The sequence below is a fragment of the Tachysurus fulvidraco genome, chromosome 1 (genome assembly GCF_022655615.1).
Source record: "Tachysurus fulvidraco isolate hzauxx_2018 chromosome 1, HZAU_PFXX_2.0, whole genome shotgun sequence".
Taxonomy (NCBI): domain Eukaryota; kingdom Metazoa; phylum Chordata; class Actinopteri; order Siluriformes; family Bagridae; genus Tachysurus; species Tachysurus fulvidraco.
In genome coordinates, this window is record NC_062518.1 from 36,785,193 (window position 1) to 36,797,705 (window position 12,513).

The 12,513-nt window shown below is 38.4% G+C and overlaps 1 protein-coding gene across 2 annotated transcripts in view; it reads right to left on the reverse strand.

Annotated features, from left to right (window-relative positions):
- nlgn2a (neuroligin 2a) overlaps window positions 1–12,513 on the reverse strand; it is a 167,359-nt gene that overhangs the window by 117,349 nt on the left and 37,497 nt on the right. The window lies entirely within an intron of this gene.

Here is a 12,513-nt window from a genome sequence, read left to right on the forward strand (position 1 = left end):
AATTGTCAACTGATGACAATGTGAGGAAAATGTGATCGCATTGATTTTTACCGTTCTAATGATAGTCAGTGCAAGACAAAGCTGAGTGTTTCAGAAAACACTGGTCTCCTTGAACGGTCTCTAGAGTTCATGGTATGCCACTGAAAACAAAAAACATCCAGTGAGGGGCAATTCTGTAGGCAGGATGTTTGAGGAGAATGGCCAGACTGGTTCAGAATGACAGGAAGGCTCTGGACATACACTCTTATAATGCAGTACATACAGAATTTGAGATGGATGGTCTATAAGAGAAATAGACCACATCATGTTCAAGTCTAGTCAGCCCTGACCAGGAATCTGATTCTACTGTAGGTACAGGTTTAGTGAAACTGAACAGGTGATTTAAAAAAACAACGCCTTAACAGATGAGTCTCTATTTGTGCTGCAGCATGGAAATGGTGATGTCAGAAATTGGCATCGACTGCATGAAGCTACGGACCTATCCGGCGTTATGTCGACAGTCCAGACTGCTGCTGGGGTTGTAAATGTGTGGGGAATGTTTTCTTGGCACACGCTGGGTCCCTTAATACCAGTGGAGCATTGTTTGAATGCCACAGCCTCTGAGAACTGAATCTATTTATGGCCACAATTTTCCCATCTAATGATGGCTACTTCTAGTATGAAAAAAAATGTCTGAAAGCAGACAGCAACGGTGTCTCAGATTGGCTCCACAAACATGTTTGAGTTCAGTGATTTTCATTTACCTACTCAGTTCCCAGATCTGAATCCAATAGAGCACCTTTGGGAAATGGTAGAATAGGAGACCTGCAGTATGAGTATAAGCTTCTTGCCCTTTCTAAAGGTGACAGAGAGTAAGGCTGTGTTCACAATTCTTTACAATTCTAATTTTTTTCGATCGGATCTACTCTGACTCTCTCGTAACTGTAAGTAACTCATTTCTCTCATTTGTGCATCCTGAAATACCTCACATGTGTACATCAATATCAGTTTTAAATGATTCATATCTGTAACAAAAATGTCTGTCATAGTAGAAGCAACAAATGAGTGGCTATTAGACCAAGCCCGCATCACAATTTGCTCTGGAGGTCGACAAGCAGCTCATCAGCTGTACATGATCAGGTCGTGAAGGTGAAAAACAGGCCAGATGGCTAGCTTTGGCCATTTTTGCAGCTATTACTGGCACTGCTGCGCTGAGTGATGTGCTGGTACGGGAGAGGAGCCAGCGATGGTGGGAACACAGAGCGGAGGCTTGCACAAAGTGTTTATACAGGAGAGGATTTCTTTGGCATTGTAATCATGTTCATTTTTTTGGACTTGCTTTGCCATTTCTTGGGCAATTATTTTGAACACGACTCAATATCATTTGATTAAATTCTTTAAATATCAACAACTTCCTCAAGCTTCTGCTGTGTGTTGTAACTGCTGCTGTTCCCCTTTGTTGTTTTGCCATAATGATGATGATGACGACGACGATGATGATGATGATGATGATGATGATGATGATGATGATGATGATGATGATGGTGAAGATGATGATGTCCATATTAAAACCACATGAATTTTAGCTCAAGTATGATTTAAAAATATTGGACACAGTAGAAAAAAAGATGTATGTCGACAGGAAATTAGATTTGTGTCACACGACATCATAATGTTAAAGTAGCTTGTGAGTGTGTGTTTGTGTGTGTGTGAGAGAGAGATAGACAGAGAGAGAGTGAGAGAGAGAGAGAGAGAGAGAGAGAGAGAGAGAGAGAGAGAGAGAGAGAGAGAGAGAGAGAGAGAGAGAGAGAGAGAGAGAGAGAAAGATTGTCAAAATTTTTCACTCTGCAATAGTGGCTTAAGATTAACTGCAGCACTGGACACTTCATAAAACGTCCCTTTCTACAAGATCTACACGACCACGCCACAAGAAGAGCGAACCCACTATCTCACACACATATACTGTACCCAGAGACACACACAATTCCAGATGATACGCACAGACAGTGCACATATCTACATAAACATGATTTCTGACAGACACAACACACACACACACACACACACACACACACACACACACACACACACACACACACACACACACACACACACAAACACACACACACAGGCATGCAGTAAACAAAATTTCCATAAGGCCACACAGTGCACACTGTATTAAAGCAAATTTGCTTTGATTATGGAAATATATGCATAGAGCAGCACTCCAGTGTCATCTGACTAACCACCAGCCAAGAAACGTGCTCACTGTCTGTGCGATGACAACACGTAAACAGACTTTCCCACACACACATCCACAAACACACACACACACACCAACATGGCACAGAGCTGCCACTAGTGACAAATTGTCTCCTTTATATCATTGGAAGGTTTGCTGGACATGTGTGCGTTTGTGTGTGTGTGTGTGTGTGTGTGTGTGTGTGTGTGTGTGTGTGTGTGTGTGTGTGTGTGTGTGTGTGTGTGTGTGTGTGTGTGTGTGTGTATGTACATATGTAGAAGCGGAGCATCCCGCTTAAGAATTGCTGAGGGACCGATGCACAAAGCAGTTTGAACACATAACACTAGCACAATAGAAGAGGGATGAACTCCAAAACACACACACACACACACACACACACACACACACACACACACACACACACACACACACACACACACACACACACACATAGAGTGGCATATACACAGAACGCAACCTAGTCTGCCTTTTACATGCTAACACTTATGTGGAGCATAACACCTGCACACACACACACACACACACACACACACACACACACACACACACACACACACACACACACACACACACACACACACACACACCAAAAGCATGTCATCACCATCAGCAGAGCTAATAAACAGCTTGCACATTGCTGCAGTTTTCACCCTCCTTATTTCCTCATTTTGTATTTTGCGTGGATCAAAAGGCAGTCACGCCACATTGCGCACTGTAATAGTCTTTGACGTGCTGCTGGATATTGAAATGAATAAATGAAAACATCAAGCAGCTGTGTGTGTGTGTGTGTGTGTGTGTGTGTGTGTGTGTGTGTGTGTGTGTGTGTGTGTGTGTGTGTGTGTGTGTGTGTGTGTGTGTTTGCGTTTGACTATCACCTGTTTCTTAAACAAGGTCAGACTCTAATTATTCCAGAGATTTTCAGTTTATTTGCTTGTGTGCATGAATACGTGTGTGTGTGTGTGTGTGTGTGTGTGTGTGTGTGTGTGTGTGTGTGTGTGTGTGTGTGTGTGTGTGTGTGTGTGTGTGTGTGTGTGTGTGTGTGTGGGACGGGGGGGGGACAGGGTAACTGATAGAATAGAATATATTTAATTGATATTACTATTACTGAATCAGCTGAAAGCTATAAATACTGTATACAAAGTGTGTAATTTTTTCTTTTTTGTACTGTAACACACAAAATAAAGCTTGCACACTAAAGCAGGGAAATTTTCCTTTATTATCGCACGTAATTTGATGTTCATTTTCATAGTGAAAATAACAATTGGGAACAGATGATCTGTATGATTTTGGATCAAATTCTACTGCTGTTGATTATATACAGTGATTTAGAGCTGCCATAGGGTATAGGCATCTGAAATTGCATACTGTGAGAGTAACTATACTGAATTTTATTCATTACCTTCTCCATTCGATTCAGTACCTACTGCATTAAAATGAATACATATTGCATTTGATTCATTACCTATTTCATTCGATTCAGTACATACTATATTACATTTGGAATATATTGCATCTGATTCATTACTTACTACATTCGATTCAGTATCTACTGCATTAAATTTAGGACATATCGCATTTGATTCATTACCCACTCCATTTGATTCAGTACCTAATACATTTGATTCAGGGCCTTGGCATTGTCTTGTGACCTACAAACTAAGAGTTAAACATGTACAGTTTTCTTGCTAGGAACAAAAGGAAATATCATCTAGTGAAAAAAAGCAGTGCCTTCCACTGTCACATTGCAGTCCCATTGCCTTAAGTCCAATGTCCAATGAACATCAGCGGACTCAGTAGGTCATCCAGGGATTTCTCAATGACTGTTTTATGATTATGAAGAATCGGCACATACAGTACTACTCCTTTGACGTACCGCTTTTCACCTAGAGTACAGTAGGAATGTAGAAATTAGGAGAGACCTATTATGATGGAAACTGCCTAAAAATAAGCTTAAAAACACAGCTCCAGGGTAGTCAGTTTGACCCTGAGCTCAGATTGGTGTGCATGTGGGTTTACTCTGGGTTCTCCCTAAAACATGCTGCAGGTGGTTTGATATGAAGGAATCTATGAATGAGTGTGTGAAGCACTGAAATGGACTTTGCTCCCATTCAAGATGTATTCCTAGCTCGTGTTCAGTGTTCTCAGTGTTTGATTCCACACCCCTGACGAGGATAAAGCAATTACTGAAGAAGAATAAATAAATAATAAATAGGTGGTTGTCAGTATCACAACTAATAAGCAAAAACACATAAATGAAAAAAGCTCTGCTTTGGCTCAGACTGTGAAACAGGGGACGTATTTATGTCTTGGAAAGTTTCCAGTACACAAATTACACATCAAATAAGTTTCCGCATTATTCCTCTAATAACTTTTTTTTTCCATATTCAAACATAAACTCATAAGGTCAGCACGCATAATACCTACAGATTAATGCTTTTAATGTCAGAGACCGGGGGTGTCTGCATGAAAATTCAGACCCAAATGCAAGTATAGCTAAAAATACGGTTTATTGGACATAAAACATAAAACACAACACTCAAAACCGGGAAACACTGTGGAAAAAGAAAACCGGAACTCAAATACCAAGGACGAGCACACAAAGTCAATACAAAGACAAGGAGTCTGGATAAATACGGAAGACAATTAGACACATAAGGAACAGGTGTGCTGAGGCGAGAAGGGATTAGACAAGGGCAGGGAAGACATGTGAACACAAAACATAAACAAAACAAAACAAAACAAACAAAAAAAAAAACGCATGGCAAAAAGTCCAGGCTAGATCCTGACAGTTAATCATATTTAATCAAGTTTATGAGGAGTGGAACAGGAAGGGGAGGGATAAAGACATGCTGATTGACAGCTGAAACATTCCACATCACAAGTGCTCAAATAGCACGCTCAGTAAAATTATATTCTGTGCCTGAGTTCATAACAGGTGGCAAAAAAGTGCACATCTAGATGGAATATTTTACTAAATGGAATTATTATTGAGCAATAATTTTGTTCACCTTTCTAAATGCACCAGCCATGCTTTTTTTTTGGGTTGGCATCCAAGCCGTTTGTGGCATTTAACTGTACATAACTGTGTGGGGTTGCCAATAGGAAGGATGTAAGTTTGATTCCCATGTCCTCCAGGCTGCCGCTGTTGGGCCCCTGAGCATGGCCCTTAACCCTCAGTTGTATAAAATTAGATTTAAAAAAAAATGTAAGTCACTCTGGATACAGGTGTCTACTAAATGCTGTAAATGTCTATCAATAGATATATTATTTGTTAGGTCACAGATTAAGGATATCATCAATCTAAATCTCTGTTGGGAGGAATTATAGCACACTTACAGTAGATGTTCTCTTTTGTTGGCAAACGGAGAGAAAAAAATGCTAGTTTAAGTGTTTCACAAAGAGATAGGTTTTCATCCGTCATATGAAGACAGACAGTGACGCAGATGTTCATAGAGGAAGATTATTCCGACACCTAGGTGTCAAAACAGAGAAGAGTCTTCATGCATAACTATCTTCACACAAAGCTAGAAGATCTGGTTTTCTATTTTTATTAACAGATTTATTTTACTAATGAACATAAGTTATAATAATACCAATAATAGCAGTAAAAAAATAATACTAATAGACCATTTCATGACCTCAGTGTAAGAACTATATGTTTAAAAGGCTTTTATCCACTGGGTTGCTTTTGTCACACATATCTGGCAACCCTGGTTACAAATAAATCTAACAATAATACTCAATGATCCGTAAGTAAGTTTTTTTTATCATGTAAAAGTCTTTGTGCCTTCCAGCTTCATGGTAACATGGGCAGCTGGGCATTTTCTACATTTTATTTACTTCAAAATGAAATGATGAGTAAATTACCATTTTCTAGCTGTTCAAATTAAAATGATAAAAAGACTAACTGGTCTTACAGACATTCCACGATAATATAAGTGGCTAAAATTCATAATGTGCTTTTAAGTAACTCAAAAATTTGTAATCCCTGAGAGGGAAAAAACTTCAGGGTGTGGTTGTAAAAGTACAATGACATCACATCCTGTCATGTTTTATTCCTTAGTTATCTTGCATAAATAATTTATATAACCTCTCAACTTCAAGCCCACTCAAAAAGATCTACTAATATGTGCATTTTTGAGCACATGAGCATATCAAACACAACTCTGGTGTTAGAAGTGTGTATTTAATTTAATTAGAAGTCTAATAGGATACCAACAAAATGATGAAATAAAAATAGGGTGAAAAATAATGATATGTGTTAAAACACTTATTAGTCTTTATTGTCTTAAAGCACTGCAAATTTGGTTTTGCACTGATAGAGTGTGAGGTCATTCTAGCGTCAGTGGTGATTAGACACAGTGGCCCCAGGTTAGTCATCTGTCTACAGGGTGTGTAGTGTGTAGAGTGTAGTGTGTGTAGAGTGTGTAAAGTGTGTATAGGGCATCTGATCTCAAGCCAGTAATAAAGTCACAAGGTGATAAAATGGATTTAAAGGAATGAATAGATCTACAGCTCCCAAAGCTGTGATACATCAGCATACGTCTGCAACCATCTCCGCTGTCTACCCTTTATCAGGACGTGTGTGTGTGTGTGTGTGTGTGTGTGTGTGTGTGTGTGTGTGTGTGTGTGTGCGTACTTGGGGGATACATTCCACCTATTCCGCTCCACTGTCGATTAATTTAGACACAACACTTCTCCTCATCATTTCATTGATCACTACTGCTTTTCATGTCATTTGCCATCGACAGGGAAACAGCTTATACTTCTGGTTAGTAAAAAAAAAAAAATGCAGTTATTGTTCATAAACTAGCTGGTACAGTATAGTGCATAGTGTAAGTACATGTTTGCAGTGAGGATTTGTTTAACCACGAGTTCATATTTTAACACAAAATAATGCCAGATATTAAGGCTAATTTCTTCCCCATCATCTCAAAGGCACGACAGCCAGAACTTCTTGTGTGCATCACAAGTGCATTTAAGAAAACACCAACCTTTCCCCGCTTTAAATGTATGTACACTTCTGTCTACTACTTCTTTTTCTTCTTTAATTTCATGTCATTTGCTACAAATGAGTGTCAGCCACCACAATTACCTCCGTCAAATCTAGCTTACTCCATCCGCTTCATCATCCCCGCCAGAACTCCCAGCACTTTCTCACGCTATTTCGCTCTGCATTATTATGCCCTAACCTTGCCTCCCACGCTAACCATTCACACCTCCTTACAATAAAGTCCAGCCGCATTGCACTCTGCTCTCTGTTCTATATACTCCTGCTTCTGCAGCAGAGTTTCCCACTGAGCATGCTGTGGCAAGACGAACATGTCTGGTTGGATCAATAACAATACAGCGATGGTGTGTAATATCACAGCGCTTTCCCAACGGAGACCTCACGGTTCTGAGAGCAGTGCTGCTTCACTCAGTTAGGGAGCAACCAGAGACAGAAACCATCTACAAGTTGATTCGTAGGAACTTTTAACAGCTGGTTTCAGTCACTGATGTCGTTATACATCACCTGTCACAAGCAGGTTACCGAGCTAAAAGGGCGTGACAAGCAGATGATATTATGACAGCCAGTGTCAGACAAAAGCGTGTGCATTTTTCACAAGCCGACTCCGTCAGCTCACGACATCAAGATCGATTATTGCACCTACGATTTGGCAGACTAGTGCAAAATTCACTGCCAGTGTGTATTAAATTCTGCTTCCTAGACCGAACTTGACATTTGTGATGTTTTTGCCGCAGGTTACAATAGATTCAAATAAAATTCAAAATACAAACAGAGCTCTCGTCATCGTGGCGCGTTTTCGTCACTGAACGCTTTAAAGATTTGTAGCCTTGCTTTCCCGTGTATCTCTTCAGTTTCTCGGTATAGTACAGTAGCGTGATGACGAATCACAGTGACAAACGCATGCTGTTATTTAAATGCTTGTTACTATATATCAAAAAGCAGAGCAGGCATACATCTGTTTTCCTAGACTCTAGTGAGAACCCTGATATACAGACAAATCATTTAATAAACCCATGCTGTTTATTATTAGTGTTGTTGAGCCTTGGCAAATGAAATATGGAAAATTCACAAAACATATATATTTTGTGGATTACACTCAATTAATTACTCTCGCTGTCTCTCCATCTCACTTTTTCTCTCGCTGTTTCTTTCTGTTCTTGATGCAGAAAAGGAAAAACTATTTGTGAAATTCACACACACACACACACACACACACACACACACACACACACACACACACACACACACACACACACACACACACACACACACACACACTAAATGATGACAGTGTAGCTAAAGATAAGCATCATAAAAAATAGTATTTGGTGGTCCTGCCCAGGAAAAGTGTCATTTTCTACCTTCATTTTGAGACGGGCTCCTAGCAACGCATCCAAACCTTTTGTTATAAAATTAGAGTTCATTTAAAAGTTTTATTCATTTATGTTTTTTTTAGTTTTATGTTTTTTACTATCATCTTTTTTCCTTCATTCACCTTCCTCCTATTATACATAGGGTATTATGGTATTGAGTCTACATCTTTCAAATTCCCAGCTGTTTCAGGCATTTACAATTTTTTATGGTCCTAAATTTTCTCAGTGGTGATTAATAAAGAGTATGAGAAAATGGATCTTGTTTCTCCTCATGTTTGAGTGGAAGATTATAATTATTTATCTAATGTTTATAGAATTGGTTGTTTACATTTTATATAGGGTGCCAATAATTATGAATCTCACTTTTTTTTTTGTAATTGTACATTTTGAATGTTTACGTAATTCATGAGTAAATGAAATCAGAATAATCAGGAGGAAATTTGGCATTTTGTTTTTTCTTACATAAAATCTGGACACACGATGTACGGTATTTCAAGGCCTTACACACACGCACACAGACCCCCATGCATAAAAAGCGACCCTAGATGGTACAGGCAAATGACAAGATGTAATAATTTTCCTTTCTTTGTTTTTTTTTTTGTTTTTTTTTATATTTGTGTAAATGTCATGAAAGAAAGTGCACTGGCAAAGTAACACATTCGCTTTTACCAATGTGTGTGTGTGTGTGTGTGTGTGTGTGTGTGTGTGTGTGTGTGTGTGTGTGTGTGTGTGTGTGTGTGTGTGTGTGTGTGAGAGAGAGAAAGAAAGAGAAAGAGAAAAGCACCACAGGCTTATCTGAGTCTGACTCTTCTATATAACAATATTCACAGCTCCTGTAGAGCTCTATGCCATTAGATGTCACATTAATCACATTATCATCACATTTATTAGGCTTTTCTATCCAAACTCTAAAAGCATGTCACTGTTTCAGGCTCGTGCTGAATCCAAAGCTCCTCAGTGGGGTTTTCTCAGCGTGTCTAAATGATGGCTTTTATTATCGTTGAAATTCAATGTGGAGTTTATGTATTTGGCGAGTGAATCCTAAATTATTTTGTCTCCCCCCTACTGTAGGCAGTTCCACATTGACACTGACATGGTAGTGTGTGTGTGTGGTGCTGCTAGTAATGTTTTAAACATGGGATATGGTAGCTCAGTGGTTAAGGTGTTCGACTACTGATCGGAAGAAGCGACGGATCCGGAAGAACCAACAAAAGAAGCGACGGATTAACACACATCAGACATGGGAAATGAAGAGCTATAGCATCTAACTGTTACATGTACTCATGATAACCAGGCCACAAATCAACAACACATCCATGTCTACAGCACCACCCATATCAAACTGTTTACATGCTGTCTTGCACATTGAGTCAATTGCTGTTTTGCACACCACAATTCAATACCTCTTCTAACTGCTGCTATTACACAAGTGTCCATATGTTTACTAGAACCCTCTGTGTCCAGATTCCTCTATTTTTGCACTGCACAGAAAACAGAATGCATACTTTATGTGTTTTGTCCTGTAGTTGTAGTTTGTATTGTCTGTTTACACTGTCCTTTGTCTCACACTGTTTGCACTCTTTTGCACACGATGCACTCTGTGTTGTTCTGTTATTTCACTAGGTACTGTGTCAGCTATATATGGTTGAAATGACAATAAAAGCTTCTTAACTTGACTTGACTTGAAAACACTGCTGTGCTTCAGAACAACGCTGGTGTCGCTGCTGAGCTGACACTGCAAGACACAAACAATCCATTTATTTCTTTGATATTCATGTATAGTTTACTACAGTGTACATGCTGTATCTGCATTATCATGGTTACTCTTTAATGGCTTTGGCAGTATGTAAAGCGGTAATCCAATAATAAAACACACTGATGTTTAAACAGATACAGAAATAAATACAGTAGCTCACAGCTATACAGTCTAGCTGTAACATTCAAATATTTAAGCTACATAAATCTTTGTGCTTATACAGTACACCAGAGATCACTTTAATCCTCAAAAGAAGATATCAGGTGAGTAGCAACACAGGACCTCTGTGACCTTCCTCTTCCTTTCTAGTATTCTTTAGGTTTGTTTTACAGGTTGTGAAAATACTGCTGGTTGCCTTTCCGTAATTTTGAGCACAGGTTTTTGATATTTGCCATCAATACAATAAAATGTGTCTAGTATATTCTGTCACAATTTTTTTGGCAAATCAAATATCTTCTTTTATACAGTGATCCCTCGTTTATCGCGGTTAATGGGGACCGGAACCCCTAGCGATAGGTGAAAATCCGCGAAGTAGGATTGGCGCTAAGTTTGACCTTTTCACTGATGGTCATCATCTTTCTCTTCCTCTTGGGCTCACTAGAGGAATCTTTCGCAGGGGCACAGCACTTATGAGGCATTGTAAGGGCTTAACGAAAAGTTAATTTCGAACACAATACTGTACGCGAGACACAGTTGCCAGCGTGAACGAGAGTGGCGAGATACAACAAGGGAAGAAGCTGGGAGAGGATGCGATGATGCGCAGCCAATCAGCTCAGATCTCGCACCGGGAACCAATCATATGCCTTGTCTGAGTGCCTGTGGGTATGTACAAAGCCTCTGAGAGAGTTTCTCTCTTTGTCTGGCATCCTGGGAAACCGTTTTTATTTTTATTTTTCAATGAATATTTTTAAAAAATCAGCGATGCACTGAGGCTGTGAAATTTGAACCGTGAAGTGGCGAGGGATTACTGTACTTACTCTGTAATGTTGAATGTAGGAGGACATATGACCACACTTTATACTGCAAAACATGACATCTTAACAAGAAAAAAATAGCTTGTATCTAGTCAAAGGTATCTACTATTTCTCATTCTAGGACATCAGTAAACCACATCTTATAAAAACTTAATAAATCTATCTCAAAACATGTTTTACTATTTTGAAGCTTTTCTTTCTTTCTTTCTTTCTTTCTTTCTTTCTTTCTTTCTTTCTTTCTTTCTTTCTTTCTTTCATTTTGTTTAAATTAATTCTGGCCTACATCACATATGTACAGCTTGATGAGTTATTCATCTCTCAGAACATTTCTACACATGCTGTGTTTGTCTGATATGAAGTCGGTCCCTAATGTTATACAGTTGGTCCCTAATGTTATAGCACTGATTACTAAGCTTGATATGCTAACGTTAACATCCTTCAAATAAACACTGTGATTATAAACATAGTGATATTTCATTTACTCATTTGTCATTAGCATGGCTAACATGACAAGATCATATTTTCCAAGCTTTCTAACAAGAAAATCATTTCACTGTGCTGTAATGTGCATGTGATGTATAAAGTCTCCATCTGCTTTTTCTAAATAATATAATAGTTACATCACTACTGTGGCTAACCTTGAGTGGTGATGCTATTTAACATGGATGGACTATAATTCTGATGAAATTCTATTTTTAGATATATGTATGTATAAAAATGCATATATATATATATATATATATATATAAATATATATATATATATATATATATATATATATATATATATATATATATACACACACATATATGTATATATATGTATATATATGTACATATATGTATATATATATATATATATATATATATATATATATATATATATATATATATATATATATATATATATATATAATCAAGGAAATCTACTTTTGTGTATTGTGAAAATTCACAATTCAATTTTCAATGATTTTAGTAGCTCAATGTGCCTCAATGGTTAAGGCTCAGAAAGTTGGGGGTTCAAGGACCAGCACTGCCAAGGTGCCATGATTGGATTCTTGGTCAAGGTCCTTGACTCGCTCTACTTCAGGGATCGTGTATCATGGCTGACCCTGTGCTCTGACCCCAACTTCCTGCACTGTAAAACATGATAGCGCC